We start from the raw sequence: 12335 nt of genomic DNA on the forward strand, positions 1-12335 counted from the left end.
AGCAGGAGAGCTGTCAGCGGGGCTGAAGTACAGGCGGACGGCAGGCAGGGTCGTAGTCGAGGGCGATGCGGAAGTCGAAACCATAAAACAAACAGCGAGGCAAAAGTACAAAATCGGTAGGCGAGGACGTGGTCAAAAACAAACGATGGTCACAAAACAGAAATCAATAATCAATGGTCGGTAAAACAGGCTTGGATCGTAACGTGTAATCAATACTGTAAATGCTCAAGCGTTGCGTTGATAACAAGAGGCAGACAATTTCGCGAAAAACAGTTGCGCGACTGGGCTATAAATGCGGGTGTAGACAGGTGTAGACAATTAGTTTAGAAAGGAAAGGAATTGAAAAACAGGTGCGATGGATGACGAGTTTAACAAGGTAATTAGTAATCGTTAGTAATAAACCTATCCTGCCCTAGCATTAGTAAATTAGTAAATGACATGCATGAGAAACGTAAGGTAACATGAACACATAATTAGTTTGTTAGTTCTACCCAATCCTGATCTAGCGTTAGTAGTTTTAGTAAATAGACAAATGGAAACAATTAGGGTGTGAATGACAGAAAGGGAGAGAGAGAAAAGGCGGAACGCAAGGTTTGCGGAAAGACATGTAAAAGTGTATGTTTAAACAGTAACCAGTCTACGTAACAATAAACATGAATCAAAACCTAACATAAAACGAAACTAAGACGATAACCACTGAACATAACAAGGTAATATAATCGTAACGAAACATAACTAGACATGACGAAAAAATAAATCGTAACAAGAAATAAACTAAACAACATGACGAACCTAGACTAACATAATACATGATAAGACAATACGTGACTAAGACAAAATGAATAAAACATGGCAAGACAGACCTGAAACGTGACAGGACCCCCCCTCTTAACGTCCGACTCCTGGCGGTCCCTTGAATTTGTCAGGGTGGTCACGATGGAAGTCCTTGATTAATGTCTTATCTAGGATGAGACTGGGAGCTACCCAGGAACGCTCCTCAGGGCCATAGCCCTCCCAGTCAACCAAATATTGCACACCGCGACCCCTTTTACGAATGTTCAACAGTTTTTTCACACTAAATGCAGGGTGGTTATCAATGATGCGAGGGTGGGGGGGGGGGGATCGGGGGGACAAAGGGGGTGAGAGGATACAGGCTTAATACATGATACATGGAATGTGGGATGAATTTTAAGTGAAGCAGGGAGTGACAGTTTAACAGAGGATGGGTTAATAATGCTGTGGATCGGCTGTGGGCCAATGAAACGGGGTTGCAGTTTGTGAGAGGTGGCTTGGAGGGGAATGTCCTTAGTGGACAGCCAGACGGAGTCACCTGGTTTGTAGGCCGGGGCTGGTGTGCGGTGGCGATCAAGATCTGGAGGGACGCCAAGGCCGCGCTCTTACGCACGGCACACCGTAATCAACGCTTTGCTGATCGCCACCGCACGCACACCAGCCCCGATTACGATCTGCCGTGCGTAAGAGCGCGGCCTTGGCGTCCCTCCAAATCTTGGCACATCGTTTCATGTGGGTGGAGAGGGAGGGAACAGCGATCTCAGGTTCTTGGTCGGGAAACAATGGAGGTTGGTAGCCTAGAGAGATCTCGAACGGAGACTTTCCGGTGGCGGCGCATGGAAGGGTGTTGTGCGCATACTCAACCCAGGTGAGCATCTTGCTCCATGAAGCCGGATTCTGGGCAGAGACACAACGTAGCGCGGCTCCCAAATCCTGGTTGGCCCTCTCGGTTTGCCCATTGGATTGAGGGTGGTAGCCGGATGAGAGGCTGGCTGTGGCACCGAGGACCAGGCAGAAAGCTTTCCACACCTGAGATATGAATTGTGGACCCCGGTCAGATACAATGTCTGAGGGGATTCCGTTGATGCGGAACACTTCCTTGACTAGTACGTCTACGGTCTCTTGGGCAGTGGGCAATCCAGGTAGAAGGATGAAGTGGGCCGCCTTACTGAACCGGTCCACCACGGTGAGGATGGTGGTGTTACCTTCGGAAGAGGGAAGTCCGGTAACGAAGTCCACCTCAATGTGGCTCCAGGGTCGGCTGGGCACGGGCAGAGGTTGGAGCAGACCAGCAGGGGCTTGGTGGGAGGCCTTGCTTCTGGCGCCGGTGGTGCACGCCTTGATGAAGTGCCTGGTGTCAGGGATCATGGTGCTCCACCAGAACTTCCGCTTAAGCACCGCCAATGTGCGGGTAAAGCCGGGATGGCAGGACAGGGGAGATGAATGCGCCCATTGAAGCACCTGTGTCCGAGCAGCTGAGGGGACGTAGAGGCGGGTTCCGGGGTTGGACCAGGGATCAGACTCCTCCCGTAGAGCCCTCTCGGGACAGGTGTTGAATTGTCTAGACAGGGCATCTGGCTTAACCTTCTTGGAACCTGGGCGGTAGGTGAGGGCAAAGTTGAATCTTCCAAAAAACAGTGCCCATCTAGCTTGGCGTGAGTTCAGTCTCTTAGCTGTTTGGAGGTATGTCAAGTTCTTGTGGTCTGTCCAGACGACAAAAGGTTTCTCAGACCCCTCTAGCCAATGCCTCCACTCCTCTAGTGCCAGTTTCACAGCAAGGAGTTCTCGGTTCCCCACATCATAGTTTATCTCCGCTGGAGAAAGCTTTTTGGAGAAGAAAGCGCATGGGTGTAACCGGTTGTCGGAGGCAGAGACTTGTGACAGCACGGCTCCCACCCCAGTGTCGGACGCATCCATCTCTACAACAAACTGGCGGGTGGGGTCAGGGTGCACCAGGATAGGAGCGGAGGAGAATAGTCTCTTGATCTTGGTAAATGCCCCCTCCGCTTCGGGACCCCAACAGAATGGCATGGCAGTGGATGTAAGCTTGGTGAGGGGGGAGACAACCTGACTGTAGGACCGGACGAATCTTCTGTAAAAGTTGGCGAATCCCAAGAAGCGTTGGAGGTGTTTATGAGAGACAGGCGTGGGCCAGTTAGTGACCGCCTGAACCTTCTTGGGATCCGCCCTGATCTGTCCCTTCTCCAAAATGAAGCCAAGGAACTCGACGCTGTCAGTGTGGAAGACACACTTCTCCGCCTTGACGAACAGTTTGTTCTCCAACAGTCTCTGGAGAACTTGTCTGACGTGAATTTCATGTTCCTTGGCATTGGTGGAGTAAATCAGAATGTCATCCAGGTAAACGAATACGTGTCGGCCCAGTAAGTCCCAAAGAACATCATTCACTAATGCCTGGAATACGGCGGGTGCATTAGTGAGGCCAAATGGCATGACCAGATACTCAAAGTGTCCAAGGGAGGTACTGAAGGCGGTCTTCCACTCGTCACCCTCTCGGATACGAACCAGGTGGTAGGCGTTGCGTAGATCTAACTTGGTGAAGATCGTGGCATCGTGTAGCGGGTGAAAGGCGGAGTCCATCAATGGCAGAGGGTATTTGTTCTTTACTGTAATGTTATTGAGTTCTCTGAAGTCAATGCAGGGATGCAATGAGCCATCCTTCTTCTGGACAAAGAAGAATCCGGCACCCACAGGTGAAGAGGACGGGCGAATCAGTCCATTAGCTAGACAGTCCCGGATATATTTCTCCATGGCCTCCCTTTCTGGTCTGGAGACATTGTAGAGACGGCTTGAGGGAAGTGTGGAACCTGGTAGCAGCTCGATGGCGCAGTCGTAGGGTCGGTGAGGAGGGAGAGTTTCTGCCTGTGTCTTGGAAAAGACCGTGCCTAGGTCGTGGTAAGGGGTGGGCACCTTTTCCAGGGAGGGCTTGGGGACTTGTAGTGGGTCGGCTGTACCCTCTGCTGGTGCAGGAGCAGATCGCAGGCAGGATTGTTAACACTCACGACTCCAGGCTTGAATGTGGCTTGAACTCCAGTCGATGGTGGGGTTGTGTCTTTGGAGCCAGGGTAATCCCAAAATGAGCTGATCATTAGGGGACCGGATGACGCGGAACTGAATCATTTCATGATGGTTTCCAGAAATTATCAGCTTAATGGGTTTGGTGATGTGGGTCATGCGGCAAAACGTCTTTCCATCCAATGACCGAGCATTCTCGGGATGGGGCAGTGGGAGGGTGGGAATGTCCAGTTCCAGGACCATTACCTCGTCAATAAGGTTCGCATCAGCTCCGGAATCCACCAATGTGTTAACCTGGACAGCTCTGTCAGGAAGCATCAACATGGCTGTAAGCGTGGGACGATGGTCGTTCCTGGCAGACCCTTCATATCTGTTGAGTACTCTCACCTCAACAGATGAGCCGGATTTCTTGGACCGGAGGGTGCACCGAACTTGGGTGTGTCCCAGCTTCCCACAATAGAAGCAGGAACCGGTCGCCCTCCGACGTGTCCGTTCCTCAGGTGATATTTTCATAACGGCACAGGAAAGGTCCATGGGTTCGACTCCTTCGGCTAGCTTCTCCTCCGGTCGGGGACTTGACCCTCGCCTGGGGTAAGCCTGGGTGGGTGGGACCTGTCTCTCAGTCCGGCGTTGTCTGGCACGGTTGTCCAAACAGATGGCGGCACGGACGAGTGGGTCGAACTGAATGATGGGTTCGAGACGCGCCAACTCGTCCTGGAGTGCCTCACTCAGGCTGGCCAGGAACAGGTTTGCCAGAGCCGCATCATTCCAGTTGGTGGCTGCCGCGAGAGTGCGGAAGTCAATGGAATGGTCCGCCGCAGTCCTCCGGCCTTGGCGAAGGGCGATCAGACGCTGGGACGGCTCTTGGTCGCTGAATCGCTGGATTCCTGCTAGGGCAGGAATCCTGCCCTAGCATTAGTAAATTAGTAAATGACATGCACGAGAAACGTATGGTAACATGAACACATAATTAGTTTGTTAGTTCTACCTAATCCTGATCTAGCGTTAGTAGTTTTAGTAAATAGACAAATGGAAACAATTAGGGTGTGAATGACAGAAAGAGAGAGAGAAGGCGGAACGCAAGGTTTGCGGAAAGACATGTAAAAGTGTATGTTTAAACAGTAACCAGTCTACGTAACAATAAAGATGATTCAAAACCTAACACAAAACGAAACTAAGACGATAACCATTCAACATAACAAGGTAATATAATCGTAACGAAACATAACTAGACCTGACGAAAAAATAAATCGTAACAAGAAATAAACTAAAAACATGACAAACCTAGACTAACATAATACATGATAAGACAATACGTGACTAAGACAAAATGAATAAACATAAAACATGGCAAGACAGACCTGGAACGTGACAATTTAGTTTCTACTCTCATTTTAGTCGCAGTGGAATGGCAAAATGTGTGATATTAGCTGCTTTAGTAATAATAGTTTAAACCTGTAGCCATCTGGAAAGCAACATCCGTTTTCAGTCCACTTCATAGATACATTTTTGGGTGGTGTGTATTTTGGATTAAAATATCTGCTAGTCTGCATTTCCGCCCTTAATCATAAGAAAGCTACACCAAATAATAACTATGGCTTGTTAATACGAATTGCAGTTCATGAGCATTTGGACAGTTTCTGTTCCTTTTGTAGTCCAGCACATTGGATTTGAAATTAAACAATACATGTGAGGTTAGAAAGCAGACTATGCCTTTTTATACCATGCCCCCCCCCCCCCCCCATTTTAAGGGACCAAAAGTAATTGGATGGTTGGCTGCTTCTGAATAGTCAGGTGTATTCAATCGCTTCCATCATGCAGGTAAAAGAAAGCTTTGAGTATTTAGTCTTGATTCTAGACTTTTGACTGCCTTTGGAGTTTTTGGCCTTTCTCAACATGAGGCCCAAAGTTTTGCAACTGACAGTCGAGGAAGCCATTATGAGGCGGAGAAATAAAAAAAATAAAAACAGTAACTGATATTGGCTTACCAAAATAAATTGTTTGGAACATCATTTAGAACAAAGAGAGCCTTGTTGTGGGATGAAGCACTGTCCAATGAGTTTGGAAGCATTAGATTGAACTTGCTTCTGTATACTTCTGAATTAATTCTGCTGCTGCTACCAGCAGTTACACTTACATGTCCAAACACCCCCACCACCATGTTTCACAGATAAGAGGGGTGCTTTGGTTCTTGGGCAATTGCTTTTAACCGCCATACTTTGCTCTTGCCATCACTCTGATACAAATTCATCTTGGTCTCATGCCCATCCTGTTTTTGATACTCACTTAGTGCATCTTGCAGTGTAGCCTCTGTAGATCTGTTTGAGAAGTCTACTGCCGTGAGTAGGGGTAACCTTTACTCCACATTACCCTTATGATACTCATCAGGGGTTGTCACGTTTCAGGTCTGTCTCGCCATGTTTTATGTTTATTCATTTTGTATTAGTCTTGTATTGTCTTATCATGTATTATGTTAGTCTAGGTTCGTCATGTTGTTTAGTTATGTCTCGTTACAATTTATTTTCTTGTCATGTCTAGTTATGTTTTCGTACGTTTATATTACCTGGTTATGTTGAGTGATTATCGTCTTAGTTTCGCTTTGTGTCATGTTTTGATTTATGTTTATTGTCACGTTAACTGGTCGTTGTTATGCATACACTTTTACATGTTTTTCCGCAAACCTTGCGTTCCGCCTTTTCTCTCTCTCTCTTTCTCTTTCTGTCATTCACTCCCTAAGTGTTTCCATTTTTCTATTTACTAAAACTACTAACGCTAGATCAGGATTGGGTAGAGACTAACAAACTAATCATGTGTTCATGTTACCTTACGTTTCTCGTGCATGTCATTTACTAATTTACTAATGCTAGGGCAGGATAGGTTTATTACTAACGATTACGAATCTCCTTGTTAAACTTGTCATCCATCGCACCTGTTTTCCATTTCCTTGCTACGCTCTAACTAATTGTCTGCACCTGTCTACACCCGCATTTATAGCCCAGTCATGCTACTGTTCACTGCAAAATTGTCTGCACGCAACTCTTGAGCATTTACCACTATTGATTACACGTTACGATCCACACCTGTTTACCGACCATTGTTTATTGATTTCTGTTTTGTGACCATCGTTTGTTTTTTGACTACGTCCTCGTCTACCGTTTTTGTACTTTTGCTTCGCTGATTGTTTCATGGTTTCGACTCCCGCTTCGCCCACGACTACGCCTCTGCCTGCCGTCCGTCTGTTCATCTGCCCCGCTGACAGCTCTCCTGCTACCGGACCTCCCTGCACGTCTACCGACTACGAGTTTGCCTCTTCCCTCGGCACCGTGCATTTTGTTTGTTTACTTTTTGTTTGGCTGGATCTACGTGTATGGACTTTGCTTGTGTTGACTACTCTCCTGGGATTAGTCCCAAATAAAGCCCTGAGGGGTCTTTATATTACTATTGTTTCTGAGTCGTGCATTTTGGGTCCAACCCCCACGCACCCGTTTCAGGGGTAACCTTAACTATACAGGGTCCTTATGATACCCTCATCAGGGGTAACCTTTACTCTAGAGGGTTCTTATGATGCCCTCATCAGGGGTAACCTTTACTCTAGAGGGTCCTTATGATACCCTCATCAGGGGTAACCTTTACTCTAGAGGGTCCTTATGATCCCTCATCAGGGGTAACCTTTACTCTAGAGGGTCCTTATGATACCCTCATCAGGGGTAACCTTTACTCTAGAGGGTCCTTATGATACCCTCATCAGCGGTAACCTTTACTCTACATTACCTTTATAATACCCTCATCAGGGGTAACCTTTACTCTAGAGGGTCCTTATGATACCCTCATCAGGGGTAACCTTTACTCTACATTACCCTTATAATACCCTCATCAGGGGTAACCTTTACTCTAGAGGGTCCTTATGATACCCTCATCAGGGGTAACTTTTACTGTATATGGCTCTCATGATACCCTCATCAGGGGTAACCATAACTATACAGGGTCCTTATGATACCCTCATCAGGGGTAACCTTTACTCTAGAGGGTCCTTATGATACCCTCATCAGGGGTAACCTTTACTCTAGAGGGTCCTTACGATACCCTCATCAGGGGTAACCTTTACTCTACATTACCTTTATAATACCCTCATCAGGGGTAACCTTTACTCTAGAGGGTCCTTATGATACCCTCATCAGGGGTAACCTTTACTCTACATTACCCTTATAATACCCTCATCAGGGGTAACCTTTACTCTAGAGGGTCCTTATGATACCCTCATCAGGGGTAACTTTTACTGTATATGGCTCTCATGATACCCTCATCAGGGGTAACCATAACTATACAGGGTCCTTATGATACCCTCATCAGGGGTAACCTTTACTCTAGAGGGTCCTTATAATACTCTCATCAGGGATAACTTTTCCTGTATATGGCTCTTATGAAACTTGTCCTGCTGCTATCAGCTTAACAACTACCAACCCAAGTTCCTTGCAACTCTGCCACTCAAAGTATATGCTGGTGCAACTATTCCCTTCTTCTGAGCCAATCTATTCCAAAAGGAACTATGATTCCCCAGCTTTGCAGCTGCAATGAACAAATCTTTAACTTCCTTTCCGAGCAGTTCTGAGAAGAAAAACAGTCAGACAAGGAGCACAATCATTTATTTTTATTGGACAACAATCTGTGTCAAGGGAATGCCACTTTTTAGTGTATTTGTTTTTATTCACAAGGTAAACAACAACACGACAATTGTAGAATTTTTTTAAAATTTCATGTTTCAGATACACACACTTATTCACAAACCCCCTGCACTGTGTACAAACACAGACGCACGTACACACACTTCAACTAGAAGGAGGGTGGGTGGTAGGGTGAGATGGGGTGTTTTTTTCTTTTTTTTCTTTTTAAAGTGCTTTGACGCACCACTCCTCTTGGAGGAACAGAACAAAGGCTCCCGGATCTGGATTGGGATTGGGTGTGGGGAGGGGGTGGTGGGATCGGAATGATCCGGGCTTGTGTGCATGCATTAGTGTGCTCTGCCGATTCACAGGAGACACGTAGCGGGTGTGTTCGGGCACCACGTTGCCGGCCTTGCATTATATATGAGATGCTACCCTGCTAACGTGCTAACCCAACGTGCTAACCATGAGGCTTCAGAGATAGAGAGCTGCAATTCAGATGCATCAGGGGAAATTTCTAACTAATTTAATAAACTATCTAATCAACTAGTCTCTCACTAACTAACCTGACATTGGTCATAATATTCAAAGTTACATTCTCTGATCAAGTGTATTATTTGGAAATAAGTAGCCAACATATATAGATTTGTACTGAATATAGATAGTATACAGAAAAAGTGCCCAGCTAAAATGCACAAGATCAATCTCCATGATGCGCAGGTAATTCACTACCTGTGCACATGAGAAATAAACCACGTTACCTTCATGGTAAATTCTGCAAGAGTGCATAATTGTGGCACATCTACAAATGTATTGCTCTGTAATAAATCTAAAATAGAAATATTGATATTTCATAGAAAATTGGATTCTAAGATGTGATATACTAGAAATATCATTAAATTCCTACTTATTGCGCTGCTATGTCTCAGTCAGGGGCCATATTTGTACGTTTTTAACTGGGACACCTTCAATGAATTTTGTGTGAAGTAATTCTTTGTGCTTTTATGATGGTGATAAGGTAGTATTTTTGGTGTTTAAATCGTCCCTAAGTCTGTCTGTCCTGGTAGTGAGATAGAGGTGCCAGATGTACAGACTGACAGGAGGATGTGAAATGGGAGTGACTGACAGCTAAAAGAATAAACTTCTCTCTTAGCCTAGTGTCTATGACCCTGAACACAGATACATACACAGCACCGGCTGAACTCGGACACACGCACCCAACACACAGATTCACTGCCAACTTCACAGAGTCTGTTCAAATTTCACAGCTGATAAAAGGAATAGACACGTTCTAAGAGCCACAACAACAATAAGCATAGAGAAACCAATGACAACATCATGAGATGAGTTTGCGGGTGGAATGCTCCAGAAATAAGATAAAAAATAAAAAACAAGAAAAAAAACCCAAAACAAAATATATCCAGCTAGGATCATATAAGAGGTCAAGGGCTTGGCCATTTAAAAGGGAGCCTCCACTGTGCGGGAAAAAAAGCATGAGCTCAAAATGCAGACGGTGGTAGATTAAAAATATCTACTGCTTGGTTCCCGTTTGAAACTTTCAAACTTCTTTTGTTATTTTCTTTGAAACATTTGGTAGCCTTTGATTGTATACTGAACAGAGCGGGGCGTTTTGGGATTGTTGGCACTTGCTCCGAAGACTTACGCACTTTTTGAAGCGCCGTTCTTGGTATCCAGGAGTTCGGCTTTAAAGGTCACAAACCTAAATTTCTGTGTTTGCAGTCAACTGTTAACCAGTAACAACAACACCCCTGGATAACTAGGACAACCAGTAACAACAACACCCCTGGATAACTAGGACAACCAGTAACAACAACACCCCTGGATAACTAGGACAACCAGAGCCCTCGAAGAGGGAGCTAGAGCACCAGAAATCCCACAATGCACAGCTCCATTGTGATTGTAAACAAAGGCCTCAGTCCTTGCAAAGCAAATAATAAAAGCGACTGACATTCTGAGTTCATGTTGTCCGTCTCCCTTTCAATGTTGCCACTATTCAGGCACTACTTAATTGTGGACACAAGGTAATGTTCAACTGGCCCACGTGTTTCTTGGTCTAACCAATTGGGGCAGCTCTCCCTGGACCCAACACATTTTTTTAAAACACATTTTCATATCATTTGCCACATCAGTAGAACTGAAGTCAAAAAGGAGATGATAATAACCCAGTGTAAACCTCATACCTTCATAAGTACGGTTGGCTTCTTCCCTGCTCACTGCGCCCAGGAAGAAATGTGATAGCACAAAGGAGGCAATTTAGAGTGTGCTAATCAGGGCTGAAATCTGAAAACCTCTCGCCTAAACACTGGATAAACTGGCTGTTATTTACTGATGCTCCTGTAGACCGCTAATGGTTTTAGAGTCAAATCTGTTACCTGCTGTGAGCTACAGCACAGTTTGCTCTGCAGATTATATATGTTTTAGATTTTCAATTTAGAAGCACTGCTTCATATTGCACCTATGTAACATTCCATTTTTGGTGACTCAACTCTTGAAATGCAGAGTGACAAAACAAGGTCCGTTCTTAAGTAAAAACTCATTTTTGACTTGAGTCAGAACCCTGTAATCCCAGCCTCTTTGCAGACAGAACATAAGTGAGTTTTTGTGAGGCCTTCTCATTTGAGAAAGGCAGCAGCTAACATGAGTTGTAGAGCAGAATGCCTGCATGCAGCTCTGTTTCCCAGGTAACAGCAGAAACCAATCACATTGCAGATAAGATGTGGCTTTTCTAATGTGAAGATTTCATAGGAAACCAGCGATTCCAGAGGCAATCCTGGACACAATTTGGTCACAAAAAGACGGGACGGTGCAGAAAAATATCCCGTTCAAACAATATATCCCGAGATATTGCCCCCCTACTGTACAATCATCGAAGAGCAAAATTATCAACGCTCCCAATTGCATACCAAGTGTAATATCATCCTTTTCGCATATTTTAGTAGTATATTTCATTCCCCAGAACTGGTAAAAAGCAACTCCAGCACATCCATCTGCAACATTACAATACCACAACACCACTACCTTGACACGAGACACAAGACGGGAACTGGGAGAGGTAGGTGTGCAAATAAGCCATGACGTAAAAAATGAACAATAAAATCATACAACATAAAATTCATATCGTCTTTGCATATATACAGTACAGTTAGGTGGACACACAGATGCAGTAAAATGACAGATACAAATATATAGATATATATAGAAAGGAATTTCAATTGATAAATAGATAAATACACTTTGCTCCCATCTCTGATTGTAAATTGCAAAACAGGATTCATTCTCCTTTTTGAAATTGCAGGAATAGGAGGATATGAGGAAATCATAACAGACAGCAAACTCGTCTTGATCCCAGTAAATCCAGACCCTGGATCAATTCCAGCTTTCCCTGCACTCACACTCTCTGAGGTGCTGCTTATGGAATGTCTGGGGGGTTCTCCCAACATAACCAGTGCCTGGGGCATCCATACAGACGCACAGTGGATTGGAAGGGGGAACACCCTCTCTTTGTCTTTGAATGATATTCCCGCAGTGTTCCCAAACTTTCGGGGAATCCAGATCTGAGCAGTGGATCCTCTACCTGGCATTTTTCTACAATCCAAACGAGCATTCTGCAGCCCCATGGGGTTGGACTTTGGTCTGGCACAGCGAGCCAAACTCGCCTCAAGGATGCAATGGATACTGTGTTTGAGTTGAACCATTTCCATTTCAATTTCAATTTTCAATTCATTCAGTTTGAGTTTAACCATCTACACTGACAATTTTCAATTCATTAACTTTGAGTTTAATACCTTATACTGACAGTATTTTGTTTAATTGATTGAATTTAATGAC

The 12335-nt window shown here is 45.0% G+C and overlaps 1 protein-coding gene across 2 annotated transcripts in view; it reads right to left on the reverse strand.

The window, feature by feature from the left end:
- Positions 1-8458: 8458 nt before the first annotated feature.
- slc25a22a (solute carrier family 25 member 22a) overlaps positions 8459-12335 on the reverse strand; it is a 67992-nt gene continuing 64115 nt past the window's right edge. For both annotated transcript variants that reach the window (XM_061222381.1, XM_061222382.1), the window contains exon 11: positions 8459-12335. This exon is cut by the window's right edge and continues 836 nt beyond it. The gene's annotated coding sequence lies outside the window, so the exon portion shown is untranslated.

The sequence above is a fragment of the Conger conger genome, chromosome 15 (assembly GCF_963514075.1).
Source record: "Conger conger chromosome 15, fConCon1.1, whole genome shotgun sequence".
NCBI lineage: Eukaryota > Metazoa > Chordata > Actinopteri > Anguilliformes > Congridae > Conger > Conger conger.